At 42.5% G+C, this 25,095-nt stretch overlaps 1 long non-coding RNA gene across 1 annotated transcript; it reads right to left on the reverse strand.

The window, feature by feature from the left end:
* Positions 1-7,012: 7,012 nt before the first annotated feature.
* On the reverse strand, positions 7,013-25,013 carry LOC308325996. The gene is made up of 3 exons (XR_013965080.1): positions 24,667-25,013; positions 23,318-23,437; positions 7,013-7,374 (listed from the first exon to the last, which is right to left on the reverse strand). It is a non-coding gene; the product is annotated as an uncharacterized lncRNA (long non-coding RNA).
* Positions 25,014-25,095: the final 82 nt, after the last annotated feature.

Here is a 25,095-nt window from a genome sequence, read left to right on the forward strand (position 1 = left end):
AATCGTCTATTTATTAAAAAATCACATCCGTGTCACACCCACCAAATTAAACATGACCAGCAATAAAGTACAGTTGGATTTATATGTGAATGGCATACATTTTTAATAGTCATATCTTAAGTCCACTTTCATCGAAGGCCATTGGGGACATAAAACAGCACTGAAACACCACTTCTGCCAGACAGCCATGATAATGCTATTTAGGGGGAAATATGTAAATGTTTTAATAGAGTGGTTAACTAGTTGAAGCAATGTTCAGTTCACATGTATTTTATAGTGGGTTTCTTATTAAAGGCACAGTAACGTGATATATATTTGTTAAAAGAAATGTATTTTTTGTGAACGGAAATGACAAACAGATGACAGCTTCCTCTCTCTGAATTCCAGACTCTGTATAGCATTCTAGAGTATGGTCCTGGAATAGTTGTCTGGCTATGCGAGACTATAGGGACCAGCGTTATGTGTATTGTGTTATGTACAGAGATATATATCATGCTAGCAATTCTCTCCCATCACTACCAAACCCTTGTTTGACCGTACACCCCTTCAGCGGTGATCTCACTCTGCCTCACCCCCAGTGCATGATGGGATAGGTAGCAATGCCCTTCTATGTCTAAACACTGACTAATTGATTGTTCAGGCTGTCACATGACTCATCCCAGGTGACATTATTCAAGATGAAAGTCAGATTTTCTGCTTGTTGCGCTCCCACACTAATGACTAATGAGGGGAGAGTAGAAATGAGGTTAGATGAGAGAGGAGAGGAGACTGACATACAAAAAGCATGGCTTTCCTCATGATTGATTCAGAAGCATTAATCAAATAATTTGGCAATGTACGACTTGAGTTGCTGAAGACCAATAGTATGAAGGATGGCTGGACTGCAGCTCATTTGTCTCTATCATATTTTGGTGTATGTACAGTATGACTATCTGCAGAGCAACACAGGGGTGGTATGTTTCTTTGCTGTCAACATCAAAACCAGGTATAGCTGCACTTCCTTTTCTTATAAATTCTTTATTTTCCACAGTAATCTATAGGTGAAGTAGGTGTTATTATAACTGATGGGTGCTTAAAGAAAACTACAAGGGTTTTTGATCAATTATTTTCAACTAGAAGAATAATATAACCCCTGAAATATATGTGGGATGAATGTATGAACTAATGCCCGTTATGAATACCAATTATATAAGTTTAACACGAGGCAGTGCTTCAATATGGGAGGCAATTGCTTGATACACTGAGTACTGACCCTATAATCCCTCATAGGGAACAGAGCCACAGACACTGGATGTGTCGAGTGTAGTTCCTCTGCTCTGCTCTTTAAAGGTAAGGCAGGCTCTTATCATCACACACACACTGCATAATACATCACACACACACACACACACACACACACACACACACACACACACACACACACACACACACACACACACACACACACACACACACACACACACACGAGACTACGCACGCACACACATACGTAGCTGTGCAGAGTGCAGAGAAACACAGCACTGTCGAAACAGACACACACATGGGTCTTCATTTCTCTGAGGTGGAAGGAGTTGTTTGGACAGGTACGTACGTGTGGGAGGGAACAACAGGAGCAGGATACGGGGGTAAGAGAGGGACAGGAAGGAAGGGAGAGGGAGATCGAGAGAGAGAGAGAGAGAAAAACAACCCTGCCCCCATAGAGTAGTCATTCTCAACCTTGGAATTGCAATGACCCCCAATTTGATATGCATTCAGCCATGCCCACAGACCTCTGTTTATTTCTTTTAAAAGATTTTTTTATGCTTTATTGACAGTATCAAATATACCTATAGGACAGAATTGTCCTAACAAAAAATGCCTATAGGCTGACAGGAAATGGGGAGAGTGATAAAGAGTGACACGCAGCAAAGGCCATCGGGATCCTGACTAGAACCTGCAACACACTGTTGTGGTCCCCTTTTCATATTTGTTAAGGAGTGCTATAGCCCCTCCTATGCCCAGCTTTCCGGGTCTGTGTTAACACAAACATTGGCTTGTGATTGGCTGATCACCCCATTGCGATGATTTGATTGGCTGAGCAAAGTACAGATGAAAAGATGCCAAAGTTATTTGAGATCCTAATGTACACTGTAAAATCAGCACCGTTTAGTGTAGCTCTCACTGGCCAATCTCCACTTGAAACTATAACTAAAGGCGTGGTTGTTTAAAATACATTGTTTTCATCGAGAGCGGGTCAATATAATAGGCGTCAATATCATGATATCGTTTGCAAATCAGAAAACAAGGTATCCGAAAACAACCTGTGACATTCTTTCATTTGTCTGCATCGATTACTTTTTACAAAGGTCTTAAAAAATGATGTTTGTTCAATGTTCATGCCTTGTCTACTCGACTCCCATAGATTCCAGTGCATTCCGTCAACTTCCGTCCAGGGCTTTGTCACATTTTGGCTCCCCATAGCAGCCTATGAGGGGCCATTAGACTGGCCCCATGAAGTGAACGGAGATGTCGTAACTCTAGCGTAATTCAATGAACAATCACCACCAGATTAATAGTTTAACTCCTGCTTCTTAACTGTGCCGTATTTAGAAGCTCTGTTGTTTCAGCGCGACCTCGCCCTCAGGGAGTCTTACTGGTTTAAAGGGACCCTTACGGGTCTGTAACTCTGTACACATTTGTACACTCTCAGAGTTACAGACCCATAAAGGGTCCATTTGTATCCCTGGTCATCCCCGGACCTGACATTGAGAAACAAAACCTGTCCTGGTGTAAACTGGCCTGACCCCACATAGGTAAACAACAGGCCCGTATAGGTACAAGTGGCTGTCACTTTGCCCCCTTCCTGTTCTACCTTGCCAGAAGGAGGAGTGCGGGCAACACCTAGAACAAGGAAAGTGCATAAAGGATTAAATTATGAATAGAAACCCAGTCAGGCAGAGGGAAATGGTCGTGATAATAGCAGCAGAGCATATTTAATTTGCAGATAATTGCATTTCAGGGCTTTTAAGGGGGCAACAGCTCACACTGGCATTTTTAATGAAATGACTGGAACCCAGGTCCTTTGGGATCGAAAGATCTGTAGTGAGCGTGGAAGTGAAAAGAGAGACAAAGAGTGAAAGACAAAGAGAAACGCCACAGATCGGATTTTTATGTTGTCCATTTTCTATGCGTGAGTTCTAATCTATATCAACAAGTGCTGAATGATTATGCTAAAAATGTCCAGATTATTTGTCAGAATATTGTAATCAGAATTATTAATCACAGGTGATTTTTGGTGGATTTGTTTGTCTTTAATGTCTTTGGGCCTTTGTTATTGTACCGTACGTCTGTTAGCCTGAAGTATGGAGACGAGAGCAAGGTGATGTGCCCAAAGGTGTTTGAATGGCATTTTATTTATTCTTTCTACTGTACTGTATGTGTTTTATACTGTGATGTATGTATTTTATCTGTGATATGGATCTCCCTGGGTCTGAAATGAGGTATTGATTGATTGATTGATATAATTATTAAACATAAAATCATGACATTCGATGGAATACAATTTGATAAAGTCGGTGGCTGACAACAAGGTTCTACTGATCCTGTGACATATCCATCATGCAGTACTGCAGCTGACCTCTGGGAGGCATTTCATAGTTGGGAGTGAACAGACAATCTGTTTCCCTGCTTTTGACAGGAAGGTCAAAACCTCTTGTCATCTCTCTACACTGTTTTCTCTTGCTTGCTGATCACACAAAAAAATTATCGACAGAAAAGACCAAAGTTAAGATGGATATATAAGGTTCGACACACCAGAGTGGGCAGTTGCATGCAGCATTTTATTCTAAAGGAAAGAATGAAATAGTGACACTGCCAACATTTAGAATCATAGAATATCACAAGACATTCCTGTCTTCTGTTCTGACCTGACACAGTCACAGACCTTGAGACACATGATATCACGATTATTCGGTAGTCAGTGCCATGTTAGTGTGTGCGTGTGCGTGTGTGCCCGCGCACGCGTGCGTGTGTGTTCTATGGTTCATAACATTTTCAGAAATTAAAAAGATATTTCTTTTCAAGAGAATTTCACGTTGTGAGATCAAATTAGTTTTAGGTCTCGAGCTAAAGGTTTTGGGAACCGGTACTGCTGAGGTTATCAGCCCAGAGGGATGACATTGCTGCTGTCCCTTCTGTCCTGACCTACTGTATCTCTGCCATATAGTAACCCGCTCCACCCTGTTCTGCTCCACAGACCACAACCATCGCATAGCTGACCGCCACTGGACCCCAGCACCCAACCCAGAATGTTTGGCTTTCTTCAAAAGACCATCCTTTAAAGACTGACCCCAAAAACCTCACAGCACGGTACATGGGCCCATATAATTTAGAATGGACTAGCTAGGTCTAATGAGTAGTGATAAGTCTAGAGGTAGTAGTGATTAGTTTAATTTAGTCTAATTAGGACTAATCACTACTACCTCCAGTGATTTCTCAGTTGAAATCTAGCCTGCCCTCCACCCCCCACCATCCTGCATGCATAAGTGCATTTAGGCATGTGTGGTGTGGTGTGCGTCATGTTGACATGTGTGTCACTCACCTGGTTCCTGCACACCTGCCTTTATTCAACTCACCTCCCTCAGCCAACACACCTGCCATCCATCAGTTCATCACCTCTTCTGTATAAACCCTGCATGGCGCTTAAGATGCTCTTCGTCAGATCGTTGTTTCAGCTTCCTCGCCTGCTTGCCTGCCTGTCTGCCAATCTGCCTACCCACACAATAGGCTCTAGCTATGCACACAGAATAACTTGCCGTTCCCCACTTGCGTCACAGGTGTTACCAATGATACTAATTAAGGCTCTGTTCCATTCTGTGCATGCTGGCTCACTGGAAACAGACTGCTACACCAGAAGGGTTCCAAATGGCCCTGTATGGTATGGGTGTGTACAAATGGAACCCTTACGGGTCCATTTGGTTCCATTTGTACACTCTCAGAAGGGGTCCTTGAAAATAAAACGTTTGAGAACCATTGTACACTAAAACACCTGTGAAGGAAGTAGGGAAGGGACCCAGAAGTAGGAAGTTATTTTGCTGCAGATAAAGCCAATTCACCATCACTGCACTCCTCAACTCCCAGCCCACCTGGGAGTTGATGATGCACGCCATGCGGGTACGCCTGTTCTATTTAAAAATGGACTTGTGTTTCTTTGGAATTTTTGATTTGATTTGATTTATTTAGAAAAGCAATCATAATACATTATAATCAGCAATTCAAGGATTACACAGAAAAGTCCAAAGACTTATTTCCACTGAGGTCCTCTCAAACTGAACGGAACAATACTTTAAAATACATCACAAATACATAACGGTACATACACAACAAGTACGTCCCTAATCCCTATCCATCCCTCTAAGATGACCCTTTATAGGGGAACCTTTTCCAGTAGCCATTTTTTAGTCTTCTGTTTAAATGTCCTCAAATTGGAGGTCAGTTTAACATTGGATTCCAGGCTATTCCACTGTGTGGCTCCTATATAAATGAATGAGCCTTTGCCCACTTTACTTTGGAAGGAAACCGGATGGCAGTGGCACACACTCACATTGATATTTTTGCTTTTAACCCATTCTGACCTGAGATCAGATTCATACGAGGTTTCCACTGGACACACACGGGTCTGATGAACCCATTCTGACCTGAGATCAGATTCTAAAAATGTCAGTCGTTCTTCGATTTTTCAAAAATAGCAGACCTACAAGCTCGTAGCGCGCCACTCGGTGGCGCGCTATGAGCTTGTAGATCTGCTATTTTTCAATAGCTAAAGCATAACATAGTGCTAACACCAAAATGGGTGCCCGCCCAGAATGGGTTAAATGACAACGACTCAGAGGGAGACAGCATCGTGGAGATACAGCAAATAAGGATCAGGAAAGATTTGACCCCAGGGCCAAGAATGGGCTCATGCAGGTCCAAAGATGAGGACATACTGTTACATTGTATTCAATCTTGTTTAGTTTTTTTGTCTTTCACTTTAACTATGTTTGTCAGCTGAGCACTTAGAAGGCGGGGAGTTCTGCACAGCACTGTCTTCAGTCCATCTCATATAAACTTCCTGTCTAGTTTCTTTATGCTTACTGGACAGTTGAAAAGCATGGATGAAAATGGCATTGGACGTTGGAGAAGCCATTCTGCCATTCAGCATTTCTGTCTGGCAGTTTGTTGCTGGCCATTTGAACACTTTAATGAGAGTGTATGTACTATGTACGCTGAAATGGAAAAGGTAATCAGTGTTTGAGTTACAAATACGCACGCTTGAAGGTTTATGCTATGGGTTTTCAATGAATTGAGACGGAGATTCCCATTTTGCAGCTTAATGAGGTAATTCATGTAAATGGCTCCTGTTTCTCATTAGCATACTGTAATGAGCTGTGCAATTTTCAGACGTGAAATAGGCTACTCTTTTCTTGCGTTGCTCTTCTTCCTTAGCGTAACGTTAGCATGTGCAGACAGACCAATTATTACTGATACAAAAACTAGAGAAGTGCATGGTGAGCACAGAAGAAGGATGATGGGCTTACTTGTGTGTGTGTGTGTGTGTGTGTGTGACGCACGCACACACGAGTGCGTGCGTTTGTATGGGGCTCGTGCGTGCGTACGCGTGTGCAACCTGAGGTATTCTAGCCAGCTCAGTCAGACATTTGTGGCTTCAGAAATTTGCCAGGCTTTCAGGCTTTACGCATTTTCAGGCTTTCATAACATTTACTGGAGGAGAAAGGAGGCACGAGTGCAAATGCAGAAAGGGGTTTGTAGAAGTTATGGAGAACAATGAGAGATGTAGGTCTTTCTTCAAGTACACGCACGCACGCACGCACGCACGCACGCACGCACGCACGCACGCACGCACGCACGCACGCACGCACGCACGCACGCACGCACACACACACACACACACACACACACACACACACACACACACACACACACACACACACACACACACACACACACACACACACACACACACACACACACACACACACACACTTTTTTACCACCTAAAGTATTTTCATTTTCCACCTTATTCCTTTTTGCCTCGATCTCTCTCTCGCCCTCCCACCTTATGTCACATTCAATTACAAAAAAACAACATCCTTAAGATCCTTGCAATGCCTTGCACAGCCCCAGATAGCGGTGAGAACATGCGTGCGTGCGTGCGTGCGCGCATGCATGCGCGTGTGCTTGTGTGTGTGAATGTGTGTGCCAGGTCGCTGTAAAGTATTACTGGTGTGATGTCGGAACAGAGCAGAGCCGAGCCGACGCGATTCTTCCATGTACCTGTCAGACCTAAATGATGGCTCATTTCCTCAGAGCAGCAGATACAGTAATAGTCTCCAGCTGGAGAGAGAGAGAGAGAGAGAGAGAGAGAGAGGGAGAGAAAGAGAGAGAGAGAGAGAGAGAGTTAGGCAGGGAGACAAACGGTGGAGGAAACTTTACACCTCGGGGAGATGAGTTAAACACATGTGAATATTTAGACTCACCTGGTGTGGTACTTTCCCAGAAGAAAAACACACAAGTCTACTTGTGGTTTGAATTCACAAAAATAAGGAGTTTTACCCCCCTGTGATGCCCCCTTCCTCGAAGGTGAAGAAGATGTATAGTGTTACCTATTATTACCCTTATTTTTACCCCCCATTGAAGTTGTTTATTAATCATAACCATATGATCCCTTTCTTTGTATCTTAGTATCTTGTCTACCTATTGGTTTTATACCTGTGTATAATACTGTATGTTGTGTGTATTGTTTTGTACTTAACCTATTGGTTTTATACCTGTGTTTATATGTTGTTTGTATGTCTGGCCTCGTGGGGAAAGATGGTGGGTGGGTGGGGATGACTGGGAAAGGAGTTGTGGGAGAAAATGTAAAAAAAACAAAGAGTCGTATTCTCTGTCTGTGGAAATTGCATAATGTTATACTCTTTGAATAAAATGTACTTAAAAAAAAAAAAAAAAGATGTATAGTGTTATCGTCTTTTCACTTTGGCCTTGGCGCACCTGAATACTGTGCAATGGGAAGGCCAGGGGGGAGAGAGTGTGTCCTCTAGCTGGGGGTGGGGATGTAGCCTAGTAGTGTGTGTGTGCTGTTAAAAGCTGAGTGAGAAAAACATGTTACACAGTTACCTCATATTTCCAAAACCGTTTTAGGATTCAAATTCAAAATGAGCAAAAGTAGAAGACCAACAATAAAACCTGTCGCTGTTTTCTTATGCTAATGATACTTGCAACATGAGAAAAGTGCTGTCATGCACAGGGAATCCACACACTATGGATTCTGGAGAAAAGAAAAGGTCATAAAAAAGGATCTTGCAGCCGTCGAAGATGAACATAGGCATTACAGTTTTTACGAGGGACCACTTAATCCACTCTCACCTGCCGTCATGGTGACCTTATCTTAATGGCATCTTCAACTCGTCTCGGAGGAGACGATAGGCGCTGGAGATGAGTGTGTTGCCTCAAACTTTTTCTCCTTTCTTACGCCCTGTTAAATCACCTCTGCATAATATTAAACCCAGACTGCCTCTGGTGTGTGTGTGTGTGTGTGTGTGTGTGTGTGTGTGTGTGTGAGTCATTTCTCATGTATATTTCATCGACTCGGTTATAATATATTGTGTGTGGAAGCTTGATGGCTTTTGATCTGAGCGGAAATAACAGTCTCTACTCTCACCCACCTTCATGGAGTTAGACAAGCGTGCATCACAGGTCTCCCTCTCTCTCTCTCTAGTAGCACTGTCTAACAACCTTTATATAAAGGCTTAAAAATGACACAAACAAAAAAGCGTGTGACCTCACAAAACATGTGGAAAAACTGTGAAAAACTTCTACCTACAGTAAGTCTTCACTATAATGAGTCTGTCTGTACAGAGATAAATGTAAACTGCAACTGGCTGGTGGAGACATACAACCGTGATGAAATTGTCTCTAGTTGATTTAGCATACCTAAGAAGGTATTTCTTAGCGTCTCTCTGGCATACACTGAGTGCTAACCAGAGTGCATATTTGAGATTGTTCACTCTGGGGATAGAATGCATGATGCGCTCGTCCAACCATTCCCACCTGTGTGTTCAAGGTCCAAGTCACATGCATGTCTCTGTGCGCTGGACTGGAGGCCTGCTCTAGAGGCACATAGTCATTTATTTTTCTTTAGTCCTTCCCGGGCTGAATACAAGATATCCCTGTTAACTCATCAGTGCATCCACGGCAACGCTCCTTCATACCTCAAGGAATTAGTCTCCCCCACAACCCTGGGCTCGCAACTTCCACTCTACAAACACTAACCTCCTGAAAACCCCCCATGACCAAGCTACGTAGCATGGGTGACCATGCAGGCCTTCTGCTCGGCCGCCTCCTGAAAGCAAAAGAAAAAGTATCGTCCCGCAGCGGAAATTACTTTTCTGCATTCACCCAGCACATGGCTTGCTCAGATGAGCAGTCTCTCTCCCTCTCACACACACACATGCAGGCATTGTCCACCTTATTCATTTTCATTGGTTGGGGGGAGCTGTTACGGGTTAAGGGCCCTATTTTCGTCAGTGTCCTACTACCCCTTATCCTAAAACTTATTTTTAAAAACATTTAAAAATGGTTCAACTAGCCGATCTACTGTACATCGACACGTTCTGAGCTTATAGATTGGCTATTTGAACTATTCAAAAATGTTTTTCAAATTAGTTAAAAAAAAAGCCAAATAAGTTTAGGGATAAGGGGTAAGGCACTGACGAAAATAGGGCTCTTATAAGTGTGGAAAATATGATCTTCTGATTACCTAACGGTAACACATGTTCTATACAAACTCTTTCAGATGGGGGTCTGCAGCACAAACACTTAATTTGGGGGAACTTGACAAGGTCAAATAAAATGCAGTTTTTTGCATTCCAGTTACATGGAATGCAACTGGCTGAGAAGCAGTATGGCTGGACTGTTCAAAACCAGAGGTTATGCATGTATTTGGCAGTGATAATAATATTCATACGTTTCCAAACAATAAACTACACATCATGAAAAGGAACCTGCACACTGTCAGATAGAGAGAGTCAGAGAGAGAGAGAGGGAAGAAAATCCCTCTTTTGTTTCCAGTTTCCCTTTTTGCTTTTGGCAGATTACAGGCTTTAGAATGCTGACAGTGGTGAGTCATGGTTCATGGTACAGTATATAGTATATACAGTATGTATTCTAAAAGTGTTATTTATCTCTGGCTAGGTTGTGCAGAGTGCTCTATTACAGTTACAGTACCACTGTGCATTCACATGGCTGCGTACAGTGTAGGTGGGTCTGACACACGCCGGTGCATGGACACACATATACGTACATGCAATATGATACACCTATGATACATGTATGCACACATGTGTATGAGAATGCATGCACGCACACGAGCATGCACGCACACACACGTTTGGTCAGGAAGGGCTTAGATTACATATTTCCTGTAGTGTATTCCCCAGGTTGCTGACTTGTCTTGATGTGAACCAGTCCCGCTTCCCAGACTCCTCTCCTAGGCCTAGTACCTCCTCTCCTCTCCTCTCCTCTCCTCTCCCCCATCCCCTCTCACTGGGCCTAGCACCTCCTCTCCTCTCCCCCACCCCCTCTCACTGGGCCTAGCACCTCCTCTCCTCTCCCCCATCCCCTCTCACTGGCCCAGCAGCACCTCCTCTCCTCTCCCCCATCCCCTCTCACTGGGCCTAGCACCTCCTCTCCTCTCCCCCATCCCCTCTCACTGGGCCTAGCAGAACCTCCTCTCCCCCATCCCCTCTCACTGGGCCTAGCAGCACCTCCTCCTCCTCTGTCCAGTACCGTGTTGACACTACGCAGCTCCCAGGTGTGCATGTGTTTTCACAAGGAAACCCTGAATCACCTCTTTTCACTTTCTCATCTTCCCCAGACCCGAGGCGCTTTTGTTTGGCTGTTCGTCGTTTCGTTTTTGTCATTTTCAATTATATATATTGTTTGTATAGTGTGGTAACAAGTGGGTGAAGGTGGACAAACATCTGATGCAGACAGCTGAATGAACGTCTGAGTGCAACATTCTCCTCTACAACTCCTCGCCTTGTTCAATCTGTGTCACTCTCTTTAAGACAGCCTAGTCTCACAGTATAGCTGGGTGGAAAACACAATGACTTGCAAAAGTAAAAGAACACAATTGGGCTCCAGTTATAATTTGTTTATTGCACCAAGTGTAATAATAGGTGAACGTTTGATGAAAATAGGTGAGCATTCGTTGAAAATAGCCGTTGTGGGTGTGTAACTGTCTTTCTCATCTTCCACCCCACTCTCTCTCACACATCTAGATAGATACAATATCACAGAGGAGAGGATAAAAACAAAATAATTATAATTGTTTCCATTGTGGTCTTCCGACATGATATCGTCATGATACTGATACCGTCATGATACTGACCATGATGATACCGCTGTGATACCGACATGACACTAACCATGATACTGACCATACTGACATGATTGAGGTAACTTGAAGCTGTCTGTAGATGCCAAAATCCCAAAAATGTATCTTACGCGTTTCAAAAGGATTAGAGTGAGAGTCCACTTCCAACGTACACTTTCTTAATTTATTAAAACAAAAAAATGTTTCCAAAGTGTGTAAACTCAATCAAATAAAAACGGTGAAATAATGGTATAATAATTCTGGTCTAACCTCAGAGCTGTCTTTCCACAGCGAACCGTGTACTGCACTCAAGTCACTGTGACCCTGGCTCATTTATACAGGCCTGTTCTCAATTAATGCAGCTGCTCTAAATATCTTGATTATAGCAGAACCCTGCACAGATCAATTAAGCACAGCTCTACTACTAACAGAATAGTTGAACAAACACTGGACAATACAAACCTATATAAAACATTAATTTCCATACAAAATTGCAAATAAACAATTCTCACAAATCACAGGTACAGTATATATGTGTTTTCAGATTCCTGCTCCCACACTGTCTTCCTATAGACTCATCTATCTCTCTCCTTTTATGCAGTCCTCACTGGCCCGTTTTAATATGTCCAAGGTAGAGAGCCCTTTATGATGTGTCAGTTACAATGCCTGCGGGCATGAACGTTTCTGTTTATCCTCAGTCAGACAGAGACGTTCCTGTGTCAGTAAACACCGTACTTCATTACAGCCTTTTAGTTTTACACTGTGTGAGAACTTAGAAGCGACAAGAATGATTATTATGTAATATATATAGCGACAATAACAATAACAGGATACAAATTATAATATAATACTGATTTCTGACAAGGTTAAGAGGCAAATTAAGGATTTAGGAGTCGGACACTTTTTGACCATTTGCAGTGGTGAAAGAAGTACTCGGACTCTGTTCGAAGGAAAAGGCCTGTATTCAAAGTAAAAGTATAAAAGTATTGGCATAAAAAATACTTAATTCAAAATGTCTCAAAATCTTTCGTAAATAGCCAACAAGCTATACAACAAGCTCACAACACAGTACGACATTTGCCTCTGAGATGTAGCCTGAGGAGTGGAGTGGAAGTATAAAGTATAGTAGTTAAAAATTGAAATAAAGTAAGAACAAATAAATAAATAAAACCTCAATACAAAAAGTCAGAGTTTGTCAGGTGCTGCTCATGAACTGAAACCCATCTACAGCAGCGAAGAACTGAAACCCATCTACAGCAGCGAAGAACTGAAACCCATCTACAGCAGCGAAGAACTGAAACCCTTCTGCAGCAGCGAAGAACAAGGGACCCCCCCCCCCCACACACACACACACACAGCCCCATACCTCGCCTAAATATAACCATGAACCAACCGTGTGTCTGTCAGTGTCAGCTCACCCCCCCTACTGGACCAGGCCATGTCCCCTCCAGCCCTTATCTTAATCATTTCCAGACCTCTCTGCCCCCCCCCCCCCACACACACACACACACACGTGCGCGCACACTATCTCAGTCTATATACACATAAGCACGTGTGTACACAGGCACAGCTGACTTGCAAGAGGAGAATAACAGCATGTTGTGTTTACACGGCGGCCCTGTTGATCTTGGGGTCAATGCTGGCAGGGGTGTGTGTGTGTGTGTGTGTGTGTGTGTGTGCATGCGTGATTGCGTGCATATGCCTGAGTGCGACTCCATGCATGCTTGCACATAATCGTGCCATCAACAATCACTGCTCCCTCTAGTCGATGACCTTACAGTGTGTGTGTGTGTGTGTGTGTGTGTGTGTGTGTGTGTGTTAAAGTAGGGAGCTGAGCAGTGAGCACCTATAGTGCTGCAGGCAGGCAGCAGTCTCCTTGCTCCAGCCCCCCAGCCGTGCTCACTGCATGCGTGTCTAAGCAGTGATTAGATTATAGTCATCCTCCGGCCTCTGCAGTGCAGCCGGAGCCCATTCATTCCCACGGGAGCAGACCAGGGGCTCCCTCCCTCCCAACATCAAGGTGTGACAGAGAGACATGTCTCCTCCCACTCTGCCAAGAACCTCCGCAGGGAGACTCCAGCACTCAACAGACCTCTAATGGTATGGTGCTGGAGCCCAGCGCTTCATGTGGACGTTAAACATTTACAGAGAACGCCATATGTTTCCATGGACCGTCAACATTTCAGTTAAGCTGGTGTGATGGTATGAGGGGTCTGAGTGAGACCCATAGGGACTGGCCGTGCAGTGATCCTAGAAGGGTCGTGCAAAATAAAAATACTTTAGCATTCACATGTCAACAAAAGATGTCAACTTGTCTCACTGATGTACGACATGTTCCTACTTCCTAGGTCGTCCACATTACAGCCAGCGATAAGTAAAAGTGCAATAAGTAAAAGTGTTCCGAATTGGGTGAGACTTTTAAATGTACTGCAGGACCGCAGCGGGCGCCAGTCTCACACACATTATGCAATTGTGCCAAGTTTGAGTAATCTCCACTGTTGAACGAAGCCACCTTGGAATATTGGGCTGTCCTGCCTTTCAGAGCGTATGAAGAGATTTTTAAAGGATGCTTCATGCCCTTAGAATTTCTGTGCTTTATTTGTTGACAATTTTCAATCTGCATTATCCATTATTGCAGTTCAAAAGAAGCAGAATGGATTATACGGGCAGCACATATACTGCAGGATGTTCCATAGCCTAATGCAAACAACACTTCTCAACCACTGACTGATTCTTTCATTATTTCAAACAACCATTCAAAATTATCTTTATCCATGGAAACCATCCATGCAAGACTACAATAATTGATTTATCTATGTCAGTTGTTTTGAATTGGGTCCTGAGCACACACAGAACTGCTGTGTTATGTCATTGAAAGTGTCTGTGTGAATGAATGTGACACGGCTGTCTATATGTGTTCATGCATTTGGCTGAATGTTACCTCGCATCAGAGTACCTGTGGAAAAGGCTCACTGTCAGAACAAAGTATGGAATACAGTATATGAAGCTATCATTATCAGGCAGCCTGTGTTTTATTTGCTCTTTATCTTTGGGCACAGAATCCGAGGGAACGAAGCTAATGGCACAAAGCCACGGCATTACACCCTTAGAGATGGGAGTGATTTCTGTTTTTACATTCCTTTCAAAGTGAGGAATTGCAGCATTATGGGAACGAGTGGGGCTTTGAAGTTCGGGCCTCTCGGCCTCAACTCGTTTCCTGATTACTGTACGTCACGGAAAAGATGAAAATGTGAAAGGTGACTTTTTTTTTACCAGGCACAACTAAATACTGTGTTGTGGTGTCATTTTGTCAAGGAGTGAGGTCCATTTATTTGACACATACCATAATGCATCACAATAAAAGCCTGGATGGTCATTTTCTGTGTGACACAATTTACACCAGGGAAAAGGACTAAAGAAGGATGTCTATGCAATGCCATGGAAATCAAGAGATTATAAACTCAACAACAACAATTTATGCATTTAGCTGACGCTCTTCTCCACTTAAGTGCAAGGCTAGAGAAAGTGCCCTCTATCTTACTGTATAACAGATAAGGGAATAACTGTTAACCTACAGTACGCCAGCTATAAATTTAAATATTCAACTCTTAACAACAGATTACTAATTTCTATAGCATGTACTCTTTCATTCTTCGAGTCTTCTGGAAGCCCCTAGGCAGTGCCTACAAGGGGGGTCTCTAATCCTCTGATCCTGGCACGGTACCACTGCTCTGGAACTGTAGTTTACAACTGCTTGCATTACTGGGAATAAAATAATGTCAGACAGGCTCTACTCTAGTTGTCTTTCAATGACTTTCAACCTGGCATCCCTATTGTACTTTGGGGGTCAAAAACATCTTCAAACTATTAAAGAAAACAGTGAAAATAGCTAGCTCAATGCGTCCCAATGCAACATCTTCTGTGCTTCAGTTTTTTCGGCGTGCGAGACCGTTGTACAACTTTGTATAAAATATGGCTTAATATAAATTCGGTTCATCTGGTCAGGTTTGGATCCTAAAAGTGTTTATAAGACTTGATAATTATAAAGAACCTGCGGAAACGGCACTATAACAACTGATTATGAAGGGCATTGCGTTTTCCTGATTATCAGTATAGGGACAAGGCTTTCTTTTACTCTGTGGCATATTAGTTAACCACCTTGGGGCAGTGCAAATAACATGTCATCAATTATGCACCTCACCAAAGTCCTGCGAGAGCAATGTTCACATTGTTAAAATGTAACTGTTGCATCACATAACTTTATAGAAGTCATCATTATCCTTCCTTTGACACTGTCGCTACCTCTCTGCCATCTCTTTGTTCAACGCAAAAACCATTACAACAATTCCTTTCACACCTTCTGTCATATGTCACAGCTCGTGGCATGTGGCCCAATTGCTTCTTTGAAAATGGCACACAAGTCCTTTGTCTCTCTCTCTTTCACACCCACCCACCTCGCACGCACGCACGCGTGCACACACACACACACACACACACACACACACACACACACACACACACACACACACACACACACACACACACACACACAGTACTGTACAAGAATGACTATTCAGGCTCCCTGGCACCAAATATTTTCATTCTGGGGGTCATTGACATGAAAATGTTTGAGAACCACAAGAGTACTCAAGCAGTGACTCTCTCGGTTCATTGGTCATCATGGGATGCCCATCATGCCCCTACAGTGACGTGGGGCCTGCACCACCTGTGGCTGGTTGTGAGTCAGACATGGAAAATCTAGCTGTGTCTCCGGCTGTCACTGTGCATTAGGACCGCTGCTCATCTAGCAGGCTCCATTACAAAACAGAGGTCATGGGAGAGACACACAGCAAGATGGACTGACGACGACCCAAGTGGCTCTCCTCCAGGTAGGCAGTGACTAGGCAGTGGTTAAGAGAGGTTTCTTTTAAATGCTTGTTTTCTGACAGTTAAATTAGGCTTAAATGAAATAATAAATAAAGTGAGAGATAAGAGAGCAATAAGATGAAAGTGAGGTGGGGGGGGGGGGGGGGGGGGGGGTTAAGAGATAGAGAAACCATGGCAAACCGAGAAATAGTGCTGCCTGATTTATAGGCTGCTTTGTCGAAATAGCCGATCTACAAGCTCCCAGGATGCGATGCGTTGAGAGCTTGTAGATAATGCCATTTTCATCATGACGGACAAAGAATTAAGCATAATAACATAATAACCTGTATAGGAGTCACAGTGGGAAAAAACTGCATGCATGTGATTCAACCTTGCCTTGCATCAATGTTATCCGATATCTGTCAAGACGCGTGCGTGTGTCCCTGACTGTCTCTAAGCCACCTGGGAATGTTTGGGAGTCTCTCACTGCAATCAATTGAAAAAAAAAAGAAAACGCTCCAGAGGGAGGAAACCGGTACACTTAGACTTCATCAATTTGCCAGAAACATGGAAGTCTTTGATCTTCCCTTTTCAAAGCCCGGCTTATATAATTAGTATGTTGTAACCTCGGTGTTGGCCGAGGCTTCAGGCAGCCGGCCCAGAATATATAACTGTTGTACAAGTGCTGATATTAACCCATTCTGACCGGGCACCCATTTTGGTGTTGGCATCATGTTATGCTTTAGCTATTGAAAAATAGCAGATCTACAAGCTCATATCGCGCCACCGAGTGGCGCGATACGAGCTTGTAGGTCTGCTATTTTTGAAAAATTCGAAGAACGACTGACATTTTTAGAATCTGATCTCAGGTCAGAATGGGTTCATCAGACCAGTGTGTGTCCAGTGGAAACCGCGTATGAATCTGATCTCAGGTCAGAATGGGTTAACAGATATATAACATCTTGTTTTCCGTTTCCTTTCCATGCCTATTTTGGGCAAACGTCATGTCAATTTGAAACTTTCTTTTCAGATTTTTTTTTGTATTTTCTATAGCAGCTCACAGTAGATATTTACACCATTTCAGATTGAAGTATTTAGTGCTTATACAGGTTCATCAGAGAGAGGAAACACAGGTGCCCACAGCATGTCCCTTGTCATGTGACAGGCAAGAAGAACATAATGCTTGGTTGGGTAAAAGCATCATCGAATTCCAGGTTTTCCCAAGGACAACGTAGTAGATCACAATGCTTTTGCACTGAAGTGTGTGCCTAGTTTAGAACTGTACACTGGGATAATGCTCTATATCAAAGGCCCACGAAAAGGGCCACAAAACACCTTGAACACATGAATGGCCTTCTATAACCTCTAAAGCCTTCTAAATTCAAGTTTCAATACAAAATGTTATGAATTATGTTTTATTTTCTACAAGTTCACAGCACATCGCAACCTTTTATGTACTCCTTTTTAGTTTTGCAGTAATGTAGAAACATTACGACAAAATAAAAGGAACACAACAGTTAAGTAAAGCCTAAATAACCAATTAATATAGAGGTCCAGGACACACTAAATTAGAACATCACTACAAAATAAAACACAAGGAGACACATCATGACACTCTAGACATCAGATACACATAGATCTGTTCAGCCTCTTAACCTCCATTACACCGATAAATAATTGCTCACTGTAGTCGTCGATGAAGTTACTGAATTTGTTAGTATCATGGTCTGTATCATGTTAGTAGCATGCCAGTTTCACGACAGTATCATGTCAGTATAATGCCAGTTTCATGTTAGTATCATGAGTTAGCATCATGTCAATATCAGGTCAGTATCATACACTAATTTGGTTCCTCAAAACTCAAAGTGTCCAGAGTACTATAGACGAATAACAGTTTAAGTCCAAATTTTATTCTGACCCCTCCACAAAAAGGCCTAGTTGTCCTGACATGTCCTGACATGATATCCTGTCCTGACATGATATCCATCATTTATACATTATGGATAATTATTGTGGAATTAAACTGTTATTCGTCTATAGTACTCATTATTTGATGATGCACACGGTAGCACACTGTTGGCTAATTATCGAATCTAAAGCTGAGAAACTGACTTAACCCTCATGCCCCACAAATATCACACTTTAACAGCTTTGAGATGCCATTTGATGTGTGATGCATTACTGAGTCATGTGCAAGAAACTCACATATGAGAGATAAAAGACATCTGGCTTTTCATTTTAGAAGATAGCTCCTTTTGAATTCAGTGCTCCTGTGAAGTGGTAGAGTCTGTTTTATTATGCAGCTCTCCTGTGTTAAAGCATAGGAGAATGTGTTGTTCATCAATGGTGAGAAATAGTCACACATTAGACAGACATGCTCACAATAAGATATCACAACAATTGTTTAAACAAAAGTCTTAAAAGTCAAGAGAACCCAATTAAACAAATGAGACAGAATACGCTGATAACATGGTCATTTATTTACTTATCGGTGAGTGGAAAAAGTAGGTGAACCTGGGCATCTAGATGGCACAGGGGTGAACCTGTGCCCACCACTGTGTGGAAACTTGGGTTTGAGTCCTCCACACAGTGCATCCGGTTTGGCCGGGTGTTTTCGTGAGTGGGAAGCCTCAAACTGACGGAGTCAGCAGTGACAGCTGTACAGAACTGCTTCAACCCTGGTATGTTGGTGGGTTTCCTCACGTGAATTGCTCACTTCAGGTCCTTCCACACCATTTCTACTGGATTCATGTCAGGACTTTGAAGATTCCAAAACATTTACATGATTTGTTCCATCAATGATGATGTGGTCGGGATAATGCTCCCCTAACGAATACAGTGAATGCAGTGTCAGGCCTGACTCCTCATTCACCTGTTGGCCTCTTGCCGTAGTCACTTGCCCTAGCTTTGATGGCCTTGCAGGCTTATGAAAAGACTAAAATCATAAATGTACACCTGCTGCTGAAAAAGATCTAAGTCACTATATGTGACTACATTTGACTGAGGGACTGCCATTGGATATTTTTTTTATCATAGCTTCAAATTGACATATTGGTTGTTCAGTTTGACCCACCAGTTTTGGAGATATGACATAGAGTAATGTCTTGCAGAAAACAGCGAGTTGAGAAAACAGGCTTGAAAGGTTCACTTCTGTGGACTCTAAGATTACACCTAGCTACATGTTTAAGCATTTATTTCATATTTACATGTCGATTTCAGCTCTGACACTTATTTCAGAGATGCTCTAGTCTAGTATGTGAAGAGTCTGCCTGTGCCACATAGCGCGCAAACTAAAATAGTTTTTAGTTTGCACGATGGCAGGCTCTCAGTCAAATCTGGTCACATATGAAAGAGGGTTCAGTACTGGGAAATGGATGGTAGCTTCAGCCACACTGAAGCTGACTGCTCAACTGGCTGGGGTTTCAGTAGGAATAGTATCTAAAGTGATATCTGCATTTTGATCTATGGGACAGATATCAGTTAAATAGGGTCATAAATTGTGGTTGGTTGGGAAGTGCACATCTGGTGACGTTCACACATTAGTGTGACAAGGAAAAACAGAACAGCAACTCTTCTGGTGACAGAATGTCAAAACAAGACGTGATCAGACTGTGTCAGCAAGAAAAGCCTGGCAAGAACTACGTACTGTAGAGACAATATTTAGTAGGGTTGTGTTGTGTGGCACATGAACCCTTGACATTACAAAGACAAATGCATATTTCATAGTTATATTTAAAACCCATAGACACTGGTCTACAGAGATGTGGGGGGAAAGTGATATGGTCAGATGAGTCATCCATCACTATTATTCTCCACAAGTTGGCGCGTGTATGTGTGCTGGTGTACTGTACACTGTATAGAGTTGTTTCGATACGGATACCAATATCAGAAAAGCTGCCGATACTGCCTAAAATGCTGGTATCGTATCGGTGAGTAAGCCAATCTATGCCATTCCCATATCACACCATTTATCACATAATTCATTTACAGTAATCAATTTATTTTCTATTTTGATCAGTTGATATATGTGGAATGAACTCCAAAACTCCAAAACTCTTTAAACCTGAGCTCCCTGCCATCCTTCGGTCAGTTCAAAGGAATGCTCCAGAACATTTTTCACCATGATTGCTCCTGCTTCAATTGATCTATTTTAATGATGGTTGTTCCTTTGTAATTTAGTTCCTTTGTAATTTATCCTGATTTATAATGTTGTTTGATGTATTGTTTTTTTACTGTATTTTGTGTATTGTAAACCTCAGCTACAAAATGAGGGCTTGCCCTCAACTGTATTCCGAGTATAAATAACATATGATATATATATATATATATATATATATATATATATATATATATATATATATATATACATACGGTATATGGTTCTCAAACCCATTGAACCATGAGTAAATATATTTTTTTGTCCCTGATTCCTACAATTCCTTATAATTATTTTTTGAGTGCTGTCCTGGCTGGCTGGCCTGGTCTGTCTGTTCGTCCGAGCATGGAAATAGCGTATAAGTGTTTGTTGACCACCAAGTGTCACTGTTGTGAAGCCTAACGCATGCAAGCACGCGCACACACACACACACACACACACACACACACACACACACACACACACACACACACACACACACACACACACACACACACACACACACACACACACACACACACACACACACACAGTACTACAGCACAAGTATATAGTACAGCACCACTCTGTTGAGACGGGTCTGATTTTCAAACAATTTCCAAAAATGAAAAAGAATTCCATACAAAAGCAGACCTACTATAAATCTAGCTATTCTTGCCGATCTAAATCTCACAACACTTTGCATTGTGATACCTTGTGAGCTTGTAGATCGGCAATTTTCACTAGTGCCCTAGTAGACATCAAATGTCTCTTTTGGGTCTTGAGTTAAACAGTTTACGAGCTACTGCATGCCCCTATAGAGGGAAGATTCACTGGAAAATTGCAAATCAATACAAATCTAATTATTCTGAATGATCACGTCACCTTCACCCATTGATCAAACACATCTGCTGATGACAATGCCCTCACATTCACAGGACACGAGTAGAGGCCACTGAACGATATGACGAGAATGAAAATGGTATGAGTCATACTATGGCCTTCACAATCACCAGATCTCTGAACACCTACTGGGAGATCTCGGACCGCGCTCGCTCTCGCACCACCATCGTCAAAACACCAAATAAGATAATACATTTTGTTTACAATGGTGTTCCATCCCCCTCCACTACAGCTTCAGAGACAATCTAACGTAGTGGTGAAAGAAGTACTAAATGTGTTTTACATAAATAAAAGTATCAATACTGCAATGTAGAAATTCTCCGTTACAAGTCCGGATTTCAAAATGTATGCGAGTAAAAGTATTGGCATCAAAATGTACTTAAAGTAAAAAGTACTCATTATGCAGAATGTCCCATTTCAGAAATATTTTGAAAGTTGCAGATTTAAAGCGCACAATGCACAAAATGTATAAAGGGCTGAAGTGGTTAATGTATAGTTTTAACAAAATCTACAAAGTAACTAGTAACTATAAAGTTTTCTAATAAATGTAGTGGAGTAAACATACAATATTTTGATCCGAAGTGTAGTGGAGTAGAAGTAAAAAGTATTGGAAATACTCAAGTAAAGTAAAAGTACCTCAAAATGTTACCCGAGTACATAGTTACTTTCCACCACTGAATCTACAGCGCACAAGGTACCTGTCACATTCTCTCTCTCTCTCTCTCTCTCTCTCTCTCTCTCTCTCTCTCTCATATAAGAATAATGTGTATGTATGTATGTACACGCACAAATAAACAAAACCGCACCAGATGGGGACATTGATCCCAGCTTACAGCAGTGCTTGCCATCAGCATGGCATACTGGCTTAATTACTAGTGTACACTCTCACCATAGCCTAATAACACACCGAGGTGTCAGATGGGAGCAGTGATTTTCTTTGATAGCACACAGTGTAACTCCTTGTGCACGCTGTTGCCAACACAGCTGTGTTCCTTGAAAACACATTCATCCCTCAACAAAACAACTTTTACAGTTTTATGGTGGCTCACTGGCTAGCTTATAGGGTGGCTGAATTGAATTGTATGGTTAAAGACAATGTGAACATGAATGGAGGAGGCTGCCAGGTCACGATTAGGTGTAGGGTTAACCGGTTACAGGAGGCAGTCCAGAAATGTGCACACCGAGTTTAGCTGTCACTTTAAATATATCTGGTGGTCAAAAGATTTTCAGAAATAAAAAATAGTTGATTGCGTCACGACTCAATCACGATGCAACATGCTGTGAGCTTGTACATCTGCTATTTTTGGAGACATTTATTTTAGGGCTTAAGTGGTTAGACAGCTTTTCAAACACCTGCTCCGTTGCTGAGACATACAGATCAATTGTTATGTCATGCCAGGAGCAACAGAGAGATTCATAGCTCAGATTTATATAGCGCCCTAAGTCGCTTTACATAAAAGAAAGGAAGGAACCAACCAACTGACATGAATCCACATCACTGTATGTAATCTAGTATCTCTAGGAATTGAGCCACATTGAAATGGTATTTGTATTTTCTCAAAGTCTTTTTTTATCTTATTTCCCAGCCATATCATGTAAGAAAGAAAGCTGACAAGCTGCAAATGCGCAAGGCCATAATGGAACAGCAGGGAGCCTGGCTGATGGATAGCTTGTTGTGGGCAGGCAGCCACTGTCTCTTAATCAAAAGGCAGGAGCAGAATATATATGTGAGACCGAGAAGCCAAAGGAAAAACAAGTTTGGTAGGCTAATGTTGGTGTGATCATGTGCTAGAGCTGTGACAGTTGGTGGGCTGAGGTCTTAAACCCACGTGTACTGTAGGCTGTATAATTTCAGAGGAACGGTGATGGTGAGTAGCTTCAGGACAGTCAGTGACAGCTAAATGAGCTGCTTTTTTGTCTCAGACACCACCACAGAGCGTGATGTTAAAGGGAGGTAGCCTGCAGGGATGAAAATGGACTATTAGTGTGTGGCTCACCTTCATCAGCTAGTGTTGTCTCACCCGCTTTGTTGAACACCATCTGCAGTATCGGGCAGGTCGCTGCTTCCCAAACAGTTTTGGATGGATCACGAGTAAATATCGCCCTTTTTTCATTTCCTACATAAAAATTACAAAAGATGTAAAAAGGGTTAACCAAAAACAAATCACAACTTTTCAAACAATTTAAAACCAATCAGGCCAATCAGAAGAGGGAAGGTTGAGGGCCTGGCCAATCAGAAGTGGGCAGGTTTAGGGCCCTCTTCTGATTGGCCGTGCCAAAACCGGTCCACTTCTGATTGGCCGGGCACACGTTGCGGCGTCACAACGTGTTGAGTTTGTACATCGATTAAAGCCAGGGTCAAATTAGCCATTGGGCCGGTGGGGCCGCGGGCAGCCCAGTGGCCCTTGGCCCTCAGGGGCCCTTCAGGGAAACTGGGGACCTTCATTGGCTGTTGATCGTGTTCAATTTAGGGTAGACAGATGTTTGGAGATCTCCAATCTTCTGGCCTGACCAGGCGGGACCACCTAGATAATGCAAACAAGCATCATCTAGAAAGCATCTGTCCCCACAGAACAAGATCTATAAAGTTCATGAGTATCTATTAGCATATAATTGTAGCTCTGATGTCATGACATGAGTCTGGGAAAACAAGGCTCTCGCTGTGCTTGTAAAACACTCTGTCATTCTCATTCACTTCATCTTGTTAATTGTCAATTCTCAGCTGTTTTAATGGTCCTATATTAGATCAGTGGGTGCCAGTGTTACAGTTGCCAATAAAGCCACCTAGTAAGCAAGAAATCAGTCTGTTTCAACCTCTGTGTGGTAAAGACAGACTGCCTTCCCCACTAGGCCTAATAGATTTTCAGCCTCGGTCAGCACCAAACAAGTTGAATGCAACATCGTATGCCAGCTTGTGTTTGAGGAGATAAATCATGACCACGTTTGCATTTTTTCCTTATATATGTCAATTACTTCAGGTTGCAAATCACACACAGACAGCTCAGTTGAAACATACACTTATTGATTTAACTGTCCAAAGCTCATTGCTAAACAAACACATACTTCCTGCTATTGGTCTGATCCTTCTAAAAGAGTAACACAGGAGCAATTATGGGTTCAGAGTCTTGCTCAAGAACTTCGACACTAACTCTGGGGGAGCCCGGGATCGAACCGACGCCTGTCCTACCGCCCCGCACATGACCACAGTGCTCCTTATATAGGGTGTGTATGGTAACTGTCTGGGACATTTACCTACCACTTACCTTGTGAATGATGAGTTCTGTAAGGTTTGCAAAATGTTTACCTTATTCTGCCTCTGATCATAAAGGCTCCTGCTGATATTTACCAGCCTTTTTGTAGCCTCCAGCAGTGGTTCTCAAAGTGTGGTCTAGGGGACCCCAGTGGTCCTTCGAGGGTTCCTTCCAAGGGGCTCCACTCTCAGAGTTATGGGGGTCCATGACCCTAAAATGCACACCAAACCAGGTGTCCTTGAAATTAAAAGGTTTGACAGACACTGGCCTGGATCTCATAGTGAGTTTCCTACAGTATGTCCCTGCCACTGACAGAAACATTTCTTGGCTTAGTGGAATAACCTCCAGTATTCTCCTCAAGCTGATGATGCATGAATTGTTGAATTGTTGTGACAGAAAAGGAGCAGCCAGGTAGAGAAATAAAAAGAAAGAGAAGAAAAGGCAGAGGGTGGAGGAAACATTTTCATCAATGCTGCATTTCTTTTTCTTCCTTTTAAAAAAAAAACAACAATTCAGAGAGGCTG

The sequence above is a fragment of the Protomyctophum bolini genome (assembly GCF_963924005.1).
Source record: "Protomyctophum bolini genome assembly, chromosome: 12".
Classification (NCBI taxonomy): Eukaryota; Metazoa; Chordata; class Actinopteri; order Myctophiformes; family Myctophidae; genus Protomyctophum; species Protomyctophum bolini.